Source organism: Neopelma chrysocephalum, unplaced genomic scaffold, assembly GCF_003984885.1.
Source record: "Neopelma chrysocephalum unplaced genomic scaffold, ASM398488v2 Primary Assembly neopelma1_69, whole genome shotgun sequence".
In the NCBI taxonomy this organism is placed as follows: Eukaryota; Metazoa; Chordata; class Aves; order Passeriformes; family Pipridae; genus Neopelma; species Neopelma chrysocephalum.
The window spans coordinates 5347319-5363478 of NW_020897729.1; the positions used below are offsets into that span (position 1 = coordinate 5347319).

The window sequence follows — 16160 nt, forward strand, 5'->3', positions numbered from 1 at the left end:
AACACAATCTCCCACCTCCTCCTGGTTTTACACTTTCAGACCCTTCCCTCAGAGAGGCATTGAAGTAAAACAAAGTAAAATTGTCCAAGTCTCTCAACAAATGTGAGGTGAAGAAAAACCATGTACTTGATTTTCACATGCTTTGCTCATTTCTGACACAGATTTAATATCTTTGCATAATGTCTCTGATTCATACTGCAAACCACTAGAACAATTTCTTTGGAAGAAAGTTTTCACTGTTATCATTATGTACTCAGTAGTGTATGTAACAGAGGTTAAAATGATTTCCCCCAAAATTTGCAATGCAAAGTAATGCACTTGAGTGAAAAGTTGTTGCCTGGATCAAAAGGAGAATATTTATGTTTCTTAAAAGCAATTCTTACCATTCCTGATCCAATATTGCTTCTCCTTGGCATAATCTGTATTTACTTAGACTGAATGCATTTAGCACTTTTGTTGTTGTCATCAGTGTTTTGTTATTAAATGAATTATATCATGACCTATTTACAATGCAGTATAGTACACTGAAGTTCTCCTTAAAGGGAACATTAGTTAGGATGAGTAAATTCAAATTACTTGGTAAGTTCCTGCTCTATAGGAATTCTTTTTTTTAATGAAAATTTAATGAAAACAATCAGTCTAACAGAATTCTAGAAGTTGTGAGCTTTTGACAACAGTATTGTAAAGTATGCTTAATGACACCCACATTAAAGTAGACTTAAAATGGCATCATATCCTTAATTTTAAAATTTAGCACAGCAAGTGACACCCTGCCTCTTACTGCAAGATATGACTATCAGCTTCTTTAAGTGCATTTTTAATAGCTCCTGTGAGGAGCATTTCTGCAAGCAGAACATTTTATTGTTGCTAAATACCACTCACTCTGAAGTCTCTCTGTTGTTTAAAATGAAATTTTAATGAACAAGTCGAAACAATTCATCAAGGCAGGGAACATCACACTCAGATCAAACACACTAAATGATAAGAACTCTGCATATGCATGGAAATAATATTTTCATTCATTAATTTCCTGCTGCTCATCCTGGCGAGGGTCAGAGGCACTGACAAAAACACAAACTCGCAGCCCAGCACTGCCCAGCACCCCGTGCAGCCCTCACTGCCCTGTTTGGCCACACAGACCCGAATCTTTAATGTTCAGACATTTTCTTGTCTAGTGATACTAAACAGGCGCATCATAAAAAAAGTACGTGAGGCTTCTAACTTTGCCTGGCACCTCTCGGACTTCTGGCTGGGGAGAAACAAGCTTTTTCAAGAGGAAGCTTTCCTGTTATACTACTGCGTGTTCATTCAGCCCTTGCTCACAACCCTTTCAGCATCCAACTAAAGGTCGTGCACATCCTTCCCCAGACTGGTTTCTCAGGGGGAGGAGGTTGGCAGGGGGCTGGCAGTGACACAGGAGGAAACCATACCTTTTTCTGTCTGAAACTACAATTCTTGTCCAGCAAAACAATGACAACAGTGCAGAGAAATCTTTGATTACGCAAAATGGATGGACACATCACGCCTTTTTTTTTGCAATAGGTTATAACCTCACCCGGAAAATTCCTCCCACCCCCAACCTTGGTTGTTTTCCCCCTTTCAAATGACATCGGTGGCACTCCAGGCACATTTTACACATTAATAGCATGTCTCCCTGATCTCACAGGCTCCATAGCTTTCCTCTTCCCCTTTTATTTTAGGGCAGCTTCCCCCTCTCCCTTCTCCCGTCTCAGAAAGAGCCCCGCTGGCTCGGTAGAAAATGAGTAAAGTGTTTTCTGTATGACCTCTATGTATTTTACTCCGTGGGAAGAGCAACGTGGAATGCACACTCAGCAGGCAGTGAGATTTGAGCCAGTTTGTCCTCGAGGCATTTCTGCCATAAAACACAGAACTATCCACAGTATTTCCACCCTCGGCTCTCCCCCCATCCCACCGACCCCTCCTCGCCGCTGCCGGCTGCACCTGGCTGCGCTCGGAGAGCCGCGGAGCAAAGCACAAACAACGGGCACCGAACAGCAACAGCTCCCTTTGTTTCCCATGCAAATCCTACCTCCGATAGTTGTCACATCTTCCTCCGAGGCGAAGCCTAATTATTATTAAACAGAGATCCAGCGGAATCCTCCGAACTGCCACCAGTTGTTAAGCGCTGTCATCGTTTCCTCCTGGTGCTTAAACCTTTTTTGACCATTAATGTCACAACCCCTGCTAACTCATCGCTTAGTACTCCCTGCTCAAAATGTCTGAAATAGTTTGGAAGGACAATAGGAATGACAGGCACACTAGACAGCCATGCTTGAAACTAGTTTTCTCCAGCTGACTTAAGGCTGTTTCGTAGTGCTTTTAAGGCATGCACTCCGTAGGGTTTACTAACCTAGGCTAGACATGCTATTCCTGCTTTTATTCAGAGCTGTAATGGGATGGCTGCTGGCAATGCAGCGATAGGTCTAATCCCATTCATCCCTCCGTAGTTTTTAAACCTTCCTGGGAGAGTAAATAGCTTCAGTCATCCTTAAACTTGCTGAGGCTACTGTTTCTGCAGAGCAGGGTTTCACACATTGTTTTGAAACTAAAGAGAAAATCACTCCCGGGAACGGAAGGTGCCGTAGCGCTCCTGACTGATGCGAACGGCAAGATGAACAGGCAGCATCCGCCCCCGCCGCAAGCTGAGGCTGGCGCAGGAGTTGGTGGAAGTAGTGATTGGAAGCTGAAAGTTCTTAAAACTCTGTAAAGGCAGATGTGACACAAAGAGAACGAGGGGGATGTATGGACCGTGCTGTCGTTTGTATGTACAGAGCCACAGATGTACATTACTCTTCCCAAAAGGCAAAATACTGTTTGCAGATGGCAGGGTCTTGCACTCTAAATTTCTTAGTAAGCAGCACCTGGGATAATGATGGGCAGAAGAAACGAGACCGATGCACAGCATTTGAAGTGTCTATGAAGTGGGGAAGAGGAGGGGCGAGAGGATGCTACAGGACACTGCTGTTTTCAGTAAGATTGTGCACATCTCCAGATCCCAGGTCAGAGAGATTAGTGCTCTGCTGAGATTTTGGAGACTTTTTCTTCTTGGTTGTCAGCTAATAACCAGCCCAGGTCAAGATGCATCAGGGCTTGTTAACATCTGCTGTCAGTTCAGTGTTGCTGATCTCAGTGTGGTCCCTAGTGGACAAAAGTAAGAGCCACCAGCACAGATGTGTCTCTGCCAGCAGAATGGCACACATGGGCTGAAGGACTGGAGAGGCAACCTGGTACCAAGTCAGGCTGGGAGACAGCAAGTGGGGAATTAGTACTTTTGCTGCTTGTTCAGCATCTGCCTAATTTTTTAGTACCACCCAGTTCACAGCCCTTGGCTCAAATGAAAATACCACTCATAAAGACATCTCTGAAATGAATGATGTTTGAAGAGATTGAGGAGTAAAGCAAATCATAGTAAAAACCCAGCTATGGCTCCCTAACACTCTGGGAATGGAAGGGTTAAGATACCAATAGTGGCAGATTTGCAGTAGGTTTTTGAATAGTTGGGACCTGAGGGCATTGAGGGCTGGTTAGGGTGTGACCTTTCTCCTTGGAGAAGCTCTGGTTCAGATTTGTGTTGGTCCTTTGCACTGGTGGCTGTTACAGACTGTGTGAAAGCTGCTCTTGCATGAGGGGAGGCTGCAAGAATGTCCTGAACCAGCTGGTATGTTCCGCCTTGTTCTCGGAGGAGAAGTGGCCAATTTAAACCCCTCTTTTTTTTCCACATCCCATCCTGCCACCAACACACCAGGTGTCCCCACCACCAAGGGCTTTACCAAACAGCATGTCAGTGTGTGTGCCCAGCAGGGGCAACAAGTCTCTCCTGCCTTGCTCTTCATTGAAACTGTGGGTTAAATCAAGCTTGTTGATGGTGCAAGTCAGCCATAGATGCTGGTGGGGACATCTAGGGGTACCACGAGTGTGACATTTGCCCATGAACCGATGCTGCTCCTACCAGAGCTGCCTTTGCACTCTCTGCTTCCCCTGCCCATACTTGCCATTTCACCCACTGTACTTGCACAGTCAGTGTGTTGGGAGGGAGGGCTTAGGGCTCCTGTTTTGTTTCTCAGTTTACAGTGGGGTATTATGAGCACCTTAAGCTTCTCCCAGAACTAGTGAGAGCGAAGGGGATTTTGAATTTTGTGGGCATGAAATCTCAGGGTGGGCAATTACATGCTGACTGCTAGCATAGCTGCCAGAACAATACCTGCTTTCTGAATAATTTAAGGAATTTTTTCACTGTCACCTATCTTGCATCTTTCATGTGCACCACATTCACCCTAAGGCAGAAAAAGAAAACGGAAAGAAAAGAAAGGTTCTTCTTGTCCTGGGCAATATACTTCTGTGCTCTTGATTTGTAAGTGGGATGACACAACAGTTCAAGAGACATTTGATTCCTGTTGGGGATACCCAGGTCTAAGAACCCTGACTTTTGAGATCATCAGTACTGAACTGGACACAAGCGTGTTCCATGACAGGTTAAAGCAGGTGATCATTGCCACCCATGCTCACAGTTCCTCAGTTATATGTGCTGAATATAAGGAGATTCATAAAAAATGGATGACTATCCCAGCTCCCCCTTCCCTTAAGGACCTCTCTGCCACAGTGATCTCAAAGACTTTGATTCTTTGCAGTAAGTTTAAGTCACTCATAATTGGTGGCCAACAGGTGATAACTGTCTGTGAGAGCTGCGTAACTGAACATTGGTGGAGATATTCTGATGTTGAATGATAATTGAAGGAGGGGTAAACTGTTCAAGGTGTGAGGTGTAGGATAACAGGGAGTGACCAGAAAGATCTTGCAGGGGCTAGTTAGTTCAACATGGCTCAGCCTTAGGGAGATATTCCATGGTACTCCCCCTTTCCTCAGGGTTTTTCTAATCAGTGAGCAGTAACAGCAGCTGCCATCAGTGATAGGACTCATGTACTCTGGCTCTACTGCTGTTGCATTTTTCCAGCACACCAGTCTGCTCCTTGCTGGCAAGAAGTTACACAAAGTTATGGAGCTGTGATCTGATCGGGTATGGCAATTTTCTGTCTTTCTGGACTGTATGGATGTTAGGGAAGTAGGATTGCCCAGGGAAACAGAGGGCTCACATGTGCTTTCACTCTGCTCTCCGTCAGGAAAATCCTATTGACTTCTGTAGGAGAGGAGATTGCTGCTCAGCTGTGCAGTAGTGGACCCTCTTTGAGAAAACCCATTGCTTGCAAAAGAGTTACAACAATTTAAAATGCTTCTATTTGTTTCTGACCAGTATTTGCTTAGGAGAAGGCCAAGGAGGATGAAGGACAAGAGGAATTCAGGAGATTTGTAGTTTGCATGCTGACTGTAAGCCAAACAATATAATGAACAGAGCAATAGTGCATAATTTCATTATGAGTCATCCTAATTATAACGTGAATTTGATAGACATGTAACTAGAAAGTGTAACTATCAGTTACAAATACACATTTCTAATTGCAAAGGGAAGTGCACGATATAATTAAAGCTGCAGGTTGCACATACAATAACCTTTTCTTCTACCGTGGTCACAAATTCTCCAGGAACAGTATGAATATATTTTGAAGTTGCATACCTATCAGACAGCATTCATTCTACCCACTTGCTGAGTCTTTTTGAAACAGCAGCAGGTAGTCTCACTAATCCATAGATACTTGGTGTGAATCGCGCATTAAAGAATTGCAGGAATGATCTGTTGATGGCTCTTCCACGCTGGGTCTCTGTAGAGTGTCAGTGTTCAGTGATACTCTACAGTGTTAGCCTGGCAGAGCTACAAATGTGACGTGCAGGGCAGGTAACAGGTTGTGTTCAGTCTATATAATCACAGTGTAAGTGAAAATCAGTCTAACGAGGAAAAGAATCCTTCAAAAGGGCCCAAATTCTGTCATACACATCTAGATACTCTCAGGTGTTGTAAAGCCTGAACTCAGAACCGAGTTTTGCAGAGGGCAGCTATTCCCTAAAAAGAAACCATTGTGGGGGAAGATAAATTCCTAACAATTATCTTGGCTACATGCATTAATCCCACCTTTGTCTTTTAAATGAAAGAATTATCAAGAAAGACCATTGATGTCAGTCCCTATATTTACAGCTCTGTCTGGTTTCCTTTCTTTTTCTTGTGGTAGAGCAGGCAGCACCTGTGTGAATGCAACCCTGTGTTTGGCCACAGTCTTGCAGTCTCCTTTGTGCTGAGAATCACAGGACACCCAAGTGTTCATTTCACTGAGTTATATCACACTGACTAGCTAATCGCTTCCACATGCTGCTTGATTGTCCCCCTTATATGCCAACTCTGCCTTTTTCTTGCACAGCTCTTTTTGAGCCACTTGCCTAGGAGAAAATAACTACATCTGGAGTGTTGTTAAATGACCCAGAAGTTGCTGCTTTGCAGACTGACAGTATTTGATGCAAATAGATGGCTTCTTGCTGTGAAAATCTCCTTGGCTGACAATCCATCGGGTACTTTTGACGATAGTTGTCTGAGTTAAAACACAGGCTCATCTTTGCATATTCACACTAACATTCTTACAGAACTGCTGGTATTAAAATCTTCCTGTGCAGTTTCAGCAGAGGCCTTTCTCCTCTCCATTTGTTCACCAGCTGCTGGTGCACATCGCTCCCTCTCTTTGCCTTCAGCTTTTGCCATCTGCCACCATTAAGTTGCCCAGGTGTCGGAAATCTTCTTGCTCTTCTCTGGTAAACATTATTCTGCCTTCTTCTTCACTAATTCAACCTTCATTTATATAGAGGCTGATAGATCAGGATAGCTGTTCTCCAAACATCTGCTGCATTTCATACTCTATGGGGGTGGATGGGGAACAGAGTACGTATACTTACCAGCAAAAATAAAGGCTGGTTAACCCTTCCTTCACTTTCTTTTCCATCTTCAACAGCCTACTGTTTTTTCCTGCATTTCTAGATGTGCCAGTTAATTAATACTTGCCAGTTAGGATGTTACCTAGAGCAAATATATCCTAAAGCACAGCTAATTTTCAGAAACATCAAAGCTTCCACATTCTGCAACAGTGTCTAGTCCTGGGGTATTGAGGAGCAGAAGAGATGGGATATATCTAAGACAGTTATCAGCAAAGACATCAGAATAAACCCTTTTTCCACTTCAGACTCCTTATCCTGTTGCAAACAGGGGCCACACCACTGCCTTTGGTGTGTTTTCTGCTGAGATACAGGTCAGGCATCCTATTGTAATTGCCTGCAGGGGAAATCCAGGCTCAAAGATCATCTTTCACGACAATGGGTAGTGTAAACTATTGAATTCTTTTGGGAGAGATGATGAAATTAAATGTGCCCAATCCTCTTCAGTAAATCACTGAAGATTGACTGTAGGTTTGAACAGCAACAAACCAGAATTCAACAAAGCAGACTGCTTACACAATGCTGCTTGCTGGGCCCAGGGAATGTTTACTACTTAAAGGCTAGTAAAATATGTATCTGAGGATGCACACCCAGCTGCTGGGGCCAGTCCTCAGTGCGAGTGTTGAGTAATTCCAAGAGGATTTCACACTTCAGCAATTTTACTCTCCTCAGTCTGGGTCTCAGTACCAGTGCTTTCAGAGCCTGATTTTGTGTGCAACTCTTGGGCAGAGATGGTTTCCTGCTCTGAGCAGTTCTGCTGAGCAGCAATTGCTGCCTGCTGCTTTTCCATTTGTTAAGCAATGGATTACTGCTCAAACATTTGCAGGCCACATTGGTCTAAGCCCTGTGTGCAATTCTCCAGATTTACTCCTCTCCTGGAATGCCATGATCAGAGGTTGTTTCTTGCTTGTTCAATAATTTCCTGAAGCACTGCTCCAATCCCTGCCGCTGTGATTTCCTTGCATTGTGATGGATAATGTTTTGCGCTATTCACCTTTCACAGAAACACCAAATTGGCCACTTAGATGCTCTCTGATTTTACACACAGTGCCTGGCTGTTTCTCCAACTCTTGATTGCTTTTTCTGTCCACGCTTTCCCTACTTATCCAGCAACTTTAGCAAGATACTGGTAGATAAGTCTTTTGCCTATTTTTCCACCCATTGCAAATCACTTGCTATGCAGAGCTCTCCTTTCTTCAGGATACAAGTATCTCCTTTTATCTGTTCTTCCTTTTATTCTTTACTCAGCTGCTGCTTTGCTTTGGTGGAATAGTCACTTCTCTGATGAAGCTCATGCTTCTATTTTTGTTCTCTCTCCTTCTGAAAGGTCCTTTGCATCAGTGAGATGCCTGTTTGGGTTTCTTTGATGATTTGGTGCTGTATACTGAGCTCTACACTCCAGGAGTGAAAGATCAAGTTGTGGAGAGAGTGTACAAAGGGGGAGGGAAGGGGACTTTGCCATGCCCCAGTGAGGGGGTTTCCAGTGAAGCAGTAGCAGAAGCAGACAGGTAAAGAGCCAGCCCAGGAGCAGTACTGTGGAGAGGCTGTTCTGTAACACTGTTCCTCAGTTTCCCCATTTGTAAACTAATGATCCTCTGCCCTTATAAAGTCCTTTGTGAGCTTTGCCTGAGAACTGAAGCAAGACGACTGAAATTCAGCCCTCTTAAGCTTGTATTGTTGCTGTCTTGCTGATAAACTTTAAATTCAGAATAGCAAGGGCCTAAAACTGCCTAAGTAGCCTCCACATTGTACAGGGTATTTGATGTTGTATGGTCACACAGATCTGCTGATGAAAGCACAATGCCTTGATGTCCCCTGGCTCTTCTGAGATCACCATGGACTCTCATGTGGGATGCTGTGGGTGATGCAGCCCTGCTTGAAGGGTGAAGGAGGATTTTGGTGGCAGCTTCACAGCAGCCAGGGAGCACGAGGGACATTGCCTGGGCTGAGTTCAAAGCCCAGCCTGTTTGCAGAAAACGTGTGCTGGCAGGGACAGGAGAAACCTCGCACAAGATGCCACTTTTTAATTTTATTGATCTGTATTCTGCAGTAGGTGCTCAGAGGGGCTCAGGTTGTGTGGCTGCCCCTGGAGCTACCAGCACAGGATTTATGGTTGTGAACACCAAAAATTCACCAAGGCCCAAAATCTCAGCTTTCCTGTGTAAATCTGGACTGACCAGAGGGATTTGACTGTATTTACTGAAGTAGAGTTGTTTGGAATTTATGCCACTGAGGGCAACATTTGGTCCTAAACATACATCTTCAAATATATATAGGTTTTGTACAAAGTTATTTCTTCCCCACAAAAAAAGGCTTACAGCCCCTGAATAAAGCTGCCACCTCTTCCCCATCAGCACAGCAGCTGAGGACACAGGATGTGCTTATGAATAAATGACTTGGTGAAAAAATGGTATTTGGAAACCAAGCAGATGCTTTCCAAGAGGAAATAGGCAGAATGATAAAGCTTTGCTTTTAAGACAGGCTACAGGTATACTCCTTTGGCATAAACACACATTTTTTCATTTATAAAACAAATCTCCTTTTTCTATCCTCTCTGATGCATTTTTCAATTCTGCATATGCAAAAATATTAATGTATCATCAGAAGCTGAAGTTAAGAGGACTCCAGAGGAATTTAGCCAGTCAGTTATCTCTGGTTGTAATTACCTAACAGTATTTGTTTACATCTGTTTGAAATTATTTTATGCTCATTAGGGCTATTGAAGTAATGTTTCCTTATTTCTCCACTTCTGGGAGTTTTTAAAGCTGAAAAAAAAATGGAACAAGTTGTCCATAAATACACCTGTAATCTGACCTTTTCTCTCCTCTGAGAAGTTTTGAGAAGATTCTTTAAATTTTTGTGTCTGTACTTGCTCTATTTTCAGACTCTCAGAGATAACCTTGACTTGAAATTGTGGACTTTAAGAGAGGCACAGAAGACACACTGCAAGCTGCAGAGTTCATCCCTACTGGGATGAGGGGCCATATCCTCACTGCATGAGAATTTGTCCAACAATAACAAATGCCTGTTGCAGGGGCTCCCAGCTGGAGCTTCAGAGCACAGAAACCAGCTATGTTTTCGTATTGAGAATAAAACAAACCTGGAAAAACAGTCCCAGAAAGTCTGTACTTGGGCAACTAATGTCCCAGCTCCAGTGTGACCCACAGGATGTTGCAGGACCAGGCTCTGGGGATGCATTTTGGCTTCAGCTGCCTGTGCTCAAAGATAAAAGCACCCTGGTGTGCCTCAGAGACACAGACATGGGCGCACACACTGCAGCTCTAACCCTTGCCTCACTCCTCTAATCCTCTCTCCTCCCACCCACAGGCACTGCAGGAAGGATGTATTTTCTTTGCTTGGTTTCCATGCTTAGATTTCAAAGACCTCTTGGTGCAGTAAAGTAGTAAAAAACCCCAGTCCCTGGAAATGCAATGCCCTTTGGGGGAAGCATGATGGATCTGGTGGTGCAGGAACAACATCCCCAGGGTCCCCTTTACTCACACACCATGTCTGTTTACCTTTTTTTCCTATCCCCAGAGTTGCTATTATTTTTTTGCACAGATGACTAAATCAACTCTCCCCCTTCTTGCCTTGCTGCTCACGGGCTCTTGCTTGCCATCCTGGCTGGTGCTCCCAGCTGGATCATTAACCCCTATCAGGCTGTTGGGCTTGAGCAGGGCTCAGCCTCCAGAAGCAAGCTTTAATGTAATCCCTCAGCAAAGGAAAGGCCACTCCTTGGAGTGCCTGCCTGGCTCTTCAGACACATTGTACCGTTTGCAGAGTGCAGGTGAATGACTGCAATAGAATAACAGGCCCTCAGCTGTCTCCCTAATGCTGACAGCAGCAAATCCACCAAACAAGCAAAGTATCTCTGTCCCTCTTGGTCCGATGCAGAACCTCTGCTTTGATCAGGCTCAGTGTGATATGGGAGGGTCAGGAAGCTCATGTGAGCAGGGAGGTCTCTGAAGCTGTGAGGAGTGTGGAGGGCACCTGTCAAGCATGGAAGGTGCTACCTGGTATGGAATCGTGGTTTTCTCTGTCCTTGCAGAGGTGTGTGGGGCACCATATCGTGTAGGTCCTGCAAAGGAGCACTGGAAGGATGTTGGGGATGGCAGGGATGGCCCTGGAGTGTGAAGCACCCTGTGATGGGGATTTTCTTTCCCAGGCTTCCTTCCTGAGCTTGGCATAGCCTTTCCCACTGTAGAGGGCACTGCAATGTCCCTAGACTGCGGGGTGTGAGAGCATCAATGCCCTGTGTCAGTGATGGGCACCTACCTTGCACAGAGCCTACAGGGTTTAAAATATCTGGTGAAAGGCAGTTCCAAACAGGAGTTGGTGGGAGGCAGAGCTGGGCCCTGGTGGGCAGTGGTGCATATGCCCATGCAGGATTAGCAGCCAGCAGTGCCACTGCTGCTCCTCTTTTCTCTGAGAAAACTAAGGGGAAGCCGAGGCAGGGGCTGTGTTTGTGTATGAGGTCAGAGATGAGACACTTTGGCGCATTTGTCAATGTAGGAGTTCAGGAGAGAGGAATCCAAATTACACCTATCAAAGGGGTAAAGAAATGGTGACATGATTCAGCTCTCAGCTCCACCTGTGTAAATACAGAGCAACTCCCCAGCAGTCAATTGAGTTACTCCTACCTGTGCCAGAGGGAACAAGCAGAATTTGGCATGGCTGAATGCAGGAGAACATGAAGGACCATTGATCTGGAGCCAGCCAGGAACCCAGTATTACTACACTGATTGCAAATGATGTCTCTCCCACACACCAGAATGAGGAGTACAGGTCTGAGTCCAAAAGCTGAAGATGTGCTTTTTCTTTTTTCTCTTTTGCAAAGAAAACAATCATGTGCATTAATTACTTTGGCCAGCTCAGTCCTTTTAGGGTTCTTTTCCATGGACTGCTCTATTGTGTCAAGAGCGATACAGCCACTGAACAAAAAGACATTGTCTGCCCAGAGTTATTCATGTGTTCTCTTTTAGTAGCCTCTCAATGTTTCAGCTACTAGAATATTCCCTGAAATATCTGAGATGCTGTGAAGAAATTTCATGTCATTAATTTTTAATATAGCCATTTTTAACAAAATAGAGGACCAAGATTCTGCATTTATGTATTTGGTATGATATATGATATGTTCTCTACTGTATAACTAGTACTGTCTGCTATAATTTCTTTCTCCAGATGTACAAACTCATTTTACTTCAAAAACAGCAATCCTAATATAGGATTTTTCTCCAGAGATCTTTTGTCCATTAAATAATAACACTCAATAATATTTGAGTATGATGGGAGAACCATCTAAATATAAGTATGAGCCCAGTTACTGTCAAGCAATATAGTTTTACAAAGGAAGTCTTAAACTGTCTTGAAGCTCTTCTGATTTCAGTGGTTTGATGGGAATATAAATGAGAAGGAAATTTCCCCATTTGCTGACATCTGATTTCTGAATTGGATTAATTATAACAAGAGCTCTTTCCTTGCATAATCAGATTCGCTAAAATTTCCTTATTTGGTTCATAAAACTGTTTTGTGAAACAGAGGAAATTAAGTGGGGTTTTCTTTGCCACTAAGTTCAAATTTGTGTGAACTTTCACCTAGACTCTGGTAACCTATTAGAGCCTGTCTTTGATAATAATCATGTTTGAATTTCATTACTTTCTCTTCTAATTCCAGTCACTGACCATTTTATTTTTTGTAATAGCAGTAGGAGATCAATTGCCCATGCAAGGCTGTTTGACACGGTCCTAGAACAAGTGAAATGCCCTAATTTTTCTTAATTTTCATTAAATCACCATCTTTATTGTTGGTATGTAGTATAAACAGTTAGTAAAATGCTATATTGCAGACTTGTACAGTATGGCTTAGAGGTCTGTCTCAGTAGCCACTGAAACAGTCCCAATGCTCCTATGTCTCACCATGGATACTAAAACTGGGGAGCTGGGAATGCAGAGCCCTGGGGAAGGGCTGTGCCAAGCAAATGAGTGGTAGAGGAGCTCAAGGCTATCATCACAATGGATGATGCAAACTTTCTGAGGCATGAGAAAGTGAAAAAGAAGCATAAAGGCCTGATGTGACCTCTGGAAGCCATGGCATTTCTGGGATTGAAACCCTTCCAGCTCATGGCCTTCTACCCTCCTCTTCCCCCATCTTCGTCCCTTACATAAACTGCATGTCTGGGAGGCTGATGATCTCTTTAGGGCTTATTCACGGACTAGAGCTGTGGAAAGCTGGCACTGTTTGTTGTCTGGCAGGATACAATCACATCTGGTCATCCTGAAGGATAGTAACATTACAAAAATGAGGAGGTGCACGAAAGGTTTGAGGAAGAAAAGTCAAAAGGCTGCCCTGGCTGAGGCAAGACCAAGGAGGTCTTTGGTGTGTAGGATGAAGGATGAAGGGAAAAGGGAAAACAGGGAGACAAAAGATGTTACTATGGATAACTTGATAACATAAATTTAACACACAAGTCCCCCAAACCAGGACCTTTTCCATGACTGACCAAAGGATATAGAAATGCTTAAAAATCTGATGCCCAGCCAGAAAGCTGTGAACGTCTAATTGCCCATTAGCTGCACCATCCAAAAGCCTTTGGATCAAACCCAAACAAAACACATGTAATATTCACAATTTTATTTTTATTTCTAATCACCTACTTCTATGCACTTTGAAATTCTCTGGCCTTTTTTAGGGAACAGATTCCCTAATTGCCTTGGGAAGAGATAGAGCATTTTGTTTCCACTGGTCTTGGGAAAATCCAGGTATTACATTATTTTTCTGGAACTTGGTCTGTTTGACTCCTAAACCCCTGAGTCTGTACTTTGATGCTGTAAAAGCCCGATTTCCAGCCACTTTTGAAGTAAAGAATGTAAAAAAGTCCAAACAAAAAGAAAAAAGTAGGAAAGCAGGTAATAGAGGTTAGGTGCTATTCTGCTGTGGCTTTGCTGGAGCCAATTTGTAGGGAATCTGGCTCCAGATGGGGCACTGTTACTGTCATCCCTTTGTATAGTAGTTGCTTAGTATATTTTTGAAGGAAAAATAAGATCTGCGTGACTAAAAGCTGGTTTGTCTGACCTCAATGGTATACAAAGCTTTAGGAAGGAAAAGGACTTCTTTTTGAAGGAAAGGATGCAATAAAGCTTTACCAAAGGAATGTTGTGTCAGATGCATTTGATGATTTTATTTGATAAGATAATTGATTTTCTTGACAAAAGCAGTGCAGTAGATTTAATCTCTCTGGACTTCTCCAGGGTATTTGACATAGTGGCAAGATTAGTTAAACTGGAGAAAACGAGGATTAGTGGAGTTGTGCAGGAAATGTCTGGAGAGCTAGGGAGAGTACATATTTGGGAAAGTTTGGGGTGTAGTGGTGACCCTGTAGTTCCTTTAGAACTGGTGGGAGAGCTTGGTTGCATTTATAATTCTGATGTTCCTGGCACAAAAAGAAATGTTTTAACATTTTTGGCTGAGATGAAATCAGGTTGGATTAGCACAACAGTGGGGGTTCAGAAAACTGTATTAAAAAAATAGTATAGCCTTAAGGGCTGCAGCAGGAGAGATGGAAGTGTGAATAGGGATGTAATCATATGAAGGGCAAGGCTGGACACTGAGGGAATCCTGCCATGCACTATTCCTGTGAAATGGGGCTTATCTTTCAGAAACAATAGAGAAGAAAGAGAAGTTAGATGTCCTGGGGTGCCCTGAGGGACTTTTTGAACCTGTGATGATGCTTCAGACATCCAGTGTGAACATCACTGATCCAGGTCCTGATGAGATCCTTCTTGGAACACTAGACAGGCAGTCCTGACACACAAGCTCAGAAAAAGTCTGCTAAAACAGGAACAGCTGCAGAGAAGGGCAGCAAATGCAGCATTTCTTTGGCTTTGAGAGATGTCATTGCTGTCTACAAATGCAGTGGAAAGAAGAGCTAACACTGGAGGGTGAGAATAGCTATTTCAACACAAGAACAGCATTGGAACAAGAACAAATAGGTATAAATGGGTCATGGATAAACTCAGGCTGGAAATTCTGAGCAGATTTCCAGCCAAGAAGAGGTGGAGGCAAAGACAAACTAGTTTTAATATAACAGCTTCACTGCTGGATGGAAGGGATCTTGTGAAATGGTGGCCTGTGACCGCAGAGGATTGGTCTCAGTGATGCAGAACCCTCTCCCAGCCCTCTGTTTCTCTGCTTCTGTCAGGGGATCTCTAGTTTTGCAGTGTTTCTGTGAGTTCCTGCCCCCTGAAAGGCAGTGGCTGAGGAGGACTCAGAGAGGCGACTTTGCACCAGTCAAGAGCACAGAAAATATCTGCTGAAGGCCAGCTCTGGGAGACCATGTCTGAATATCCCTGGTGTGCTCATTTGTGGGTGTCAGCATCTTTATGGCCTCTGCATGAAGGAAGCAGCTTTCTCCAAGCAGGGCACTCCAGCCAGGCAGGACAGAGCTTGGCAGGCACAGCAGAGCAGCTGCTCTCTTGTTCCCACCCCACAGGAAAAAGAGTCAGGCTCTCTTGCAACTGGGAGAGTCATGACCTGCGACTGAAACTTTTATCTAAATCCTGAAAATAGAACTGGTCTGATCCTCAACTCCCAGCAAACAGCAGCAGCAGCAGCAGGAGGAGCAGGCAGGCATCAGCTCAGCATCGGCAGTTCTTCTCCCCTTGTCCCTCAGGCTCTCAGTAGGTGACCTCCAGCTCTCGCTGCTTCTGCCACCTTTGCCTGGGGAGCAGCAGTGAATCCAGCCCTGTCCCTCTGAGGGCTGTGGCATCCACAGGCACAGCCTGTGCTGCTGCAGGCAGGGCTGTCTCTGCTGCAGTGCTGCTCACAGCCCAGCGCTCGCAGGACTCGCAGTCGCAGGCCCCTGCAGAGAGTCAGCAGCTCTTTTTACCCCTGTCCTAATTGCACTGGAACCTGCAGGGCTGTGCTTAGCCCAGTTCTGGCCTCCCACTAATTGTACCACCAAGGTACAGGGGTGCAAGTGGCAGGTCAGAGCTGTGCTGATTCACAACATATCATGAGCCTGGCTTGGCACTTTGACTGGGCTTACTCATGTCTGCTGGAAAATGCCATAGCTATGGGCCACAGTGATGCTTCTCAGCAAGTACTGGGATTAGAGCAGAATGATACCATTCTTATGGAGCACTGTAATGTTCTCCTTCTACTGGCACAAAGTCTTTAGTTTGTGTAAGGCAGGCTGGATGGGAAACAGCATGGCTGAGATGTCATGTCACCTCTTGGCACACTTTCTTAGGAGGGACTGAAGCAGCAAGGATGCC

General features: G+C 44.3%; 1 protein-coding gene across 4 annotated transcripts in view; it reads right to left on the bottom strand.

The window, feature by feature from the left end:
- KCNMB2 (potassium calcium-activated channel subfamily M regulatory beta subunit 2) overlaps positions 1-16160 on the bottom strand; it is a 143586-nt gene that overhangs the window by 94184 nt on the left and 33242 nt on the right. Inside the window, exon 1 of one of the 4 annotated variants that reach the window (XM_027685690.1) lies at positions 2051-2617. The exons of 2 other annotated variants lie outside the window; for them this stretch is intronic. The gene's annotated coding sequence lies outside the window, so the exon portion shown is untranslated. Of the gene's footprint in view, positions 1-2050; positions 2618-16160 lie in introns of those variants that run through there. One more of the 4 variants, XM_027685694.1, reaches the window with a different exon arrangement.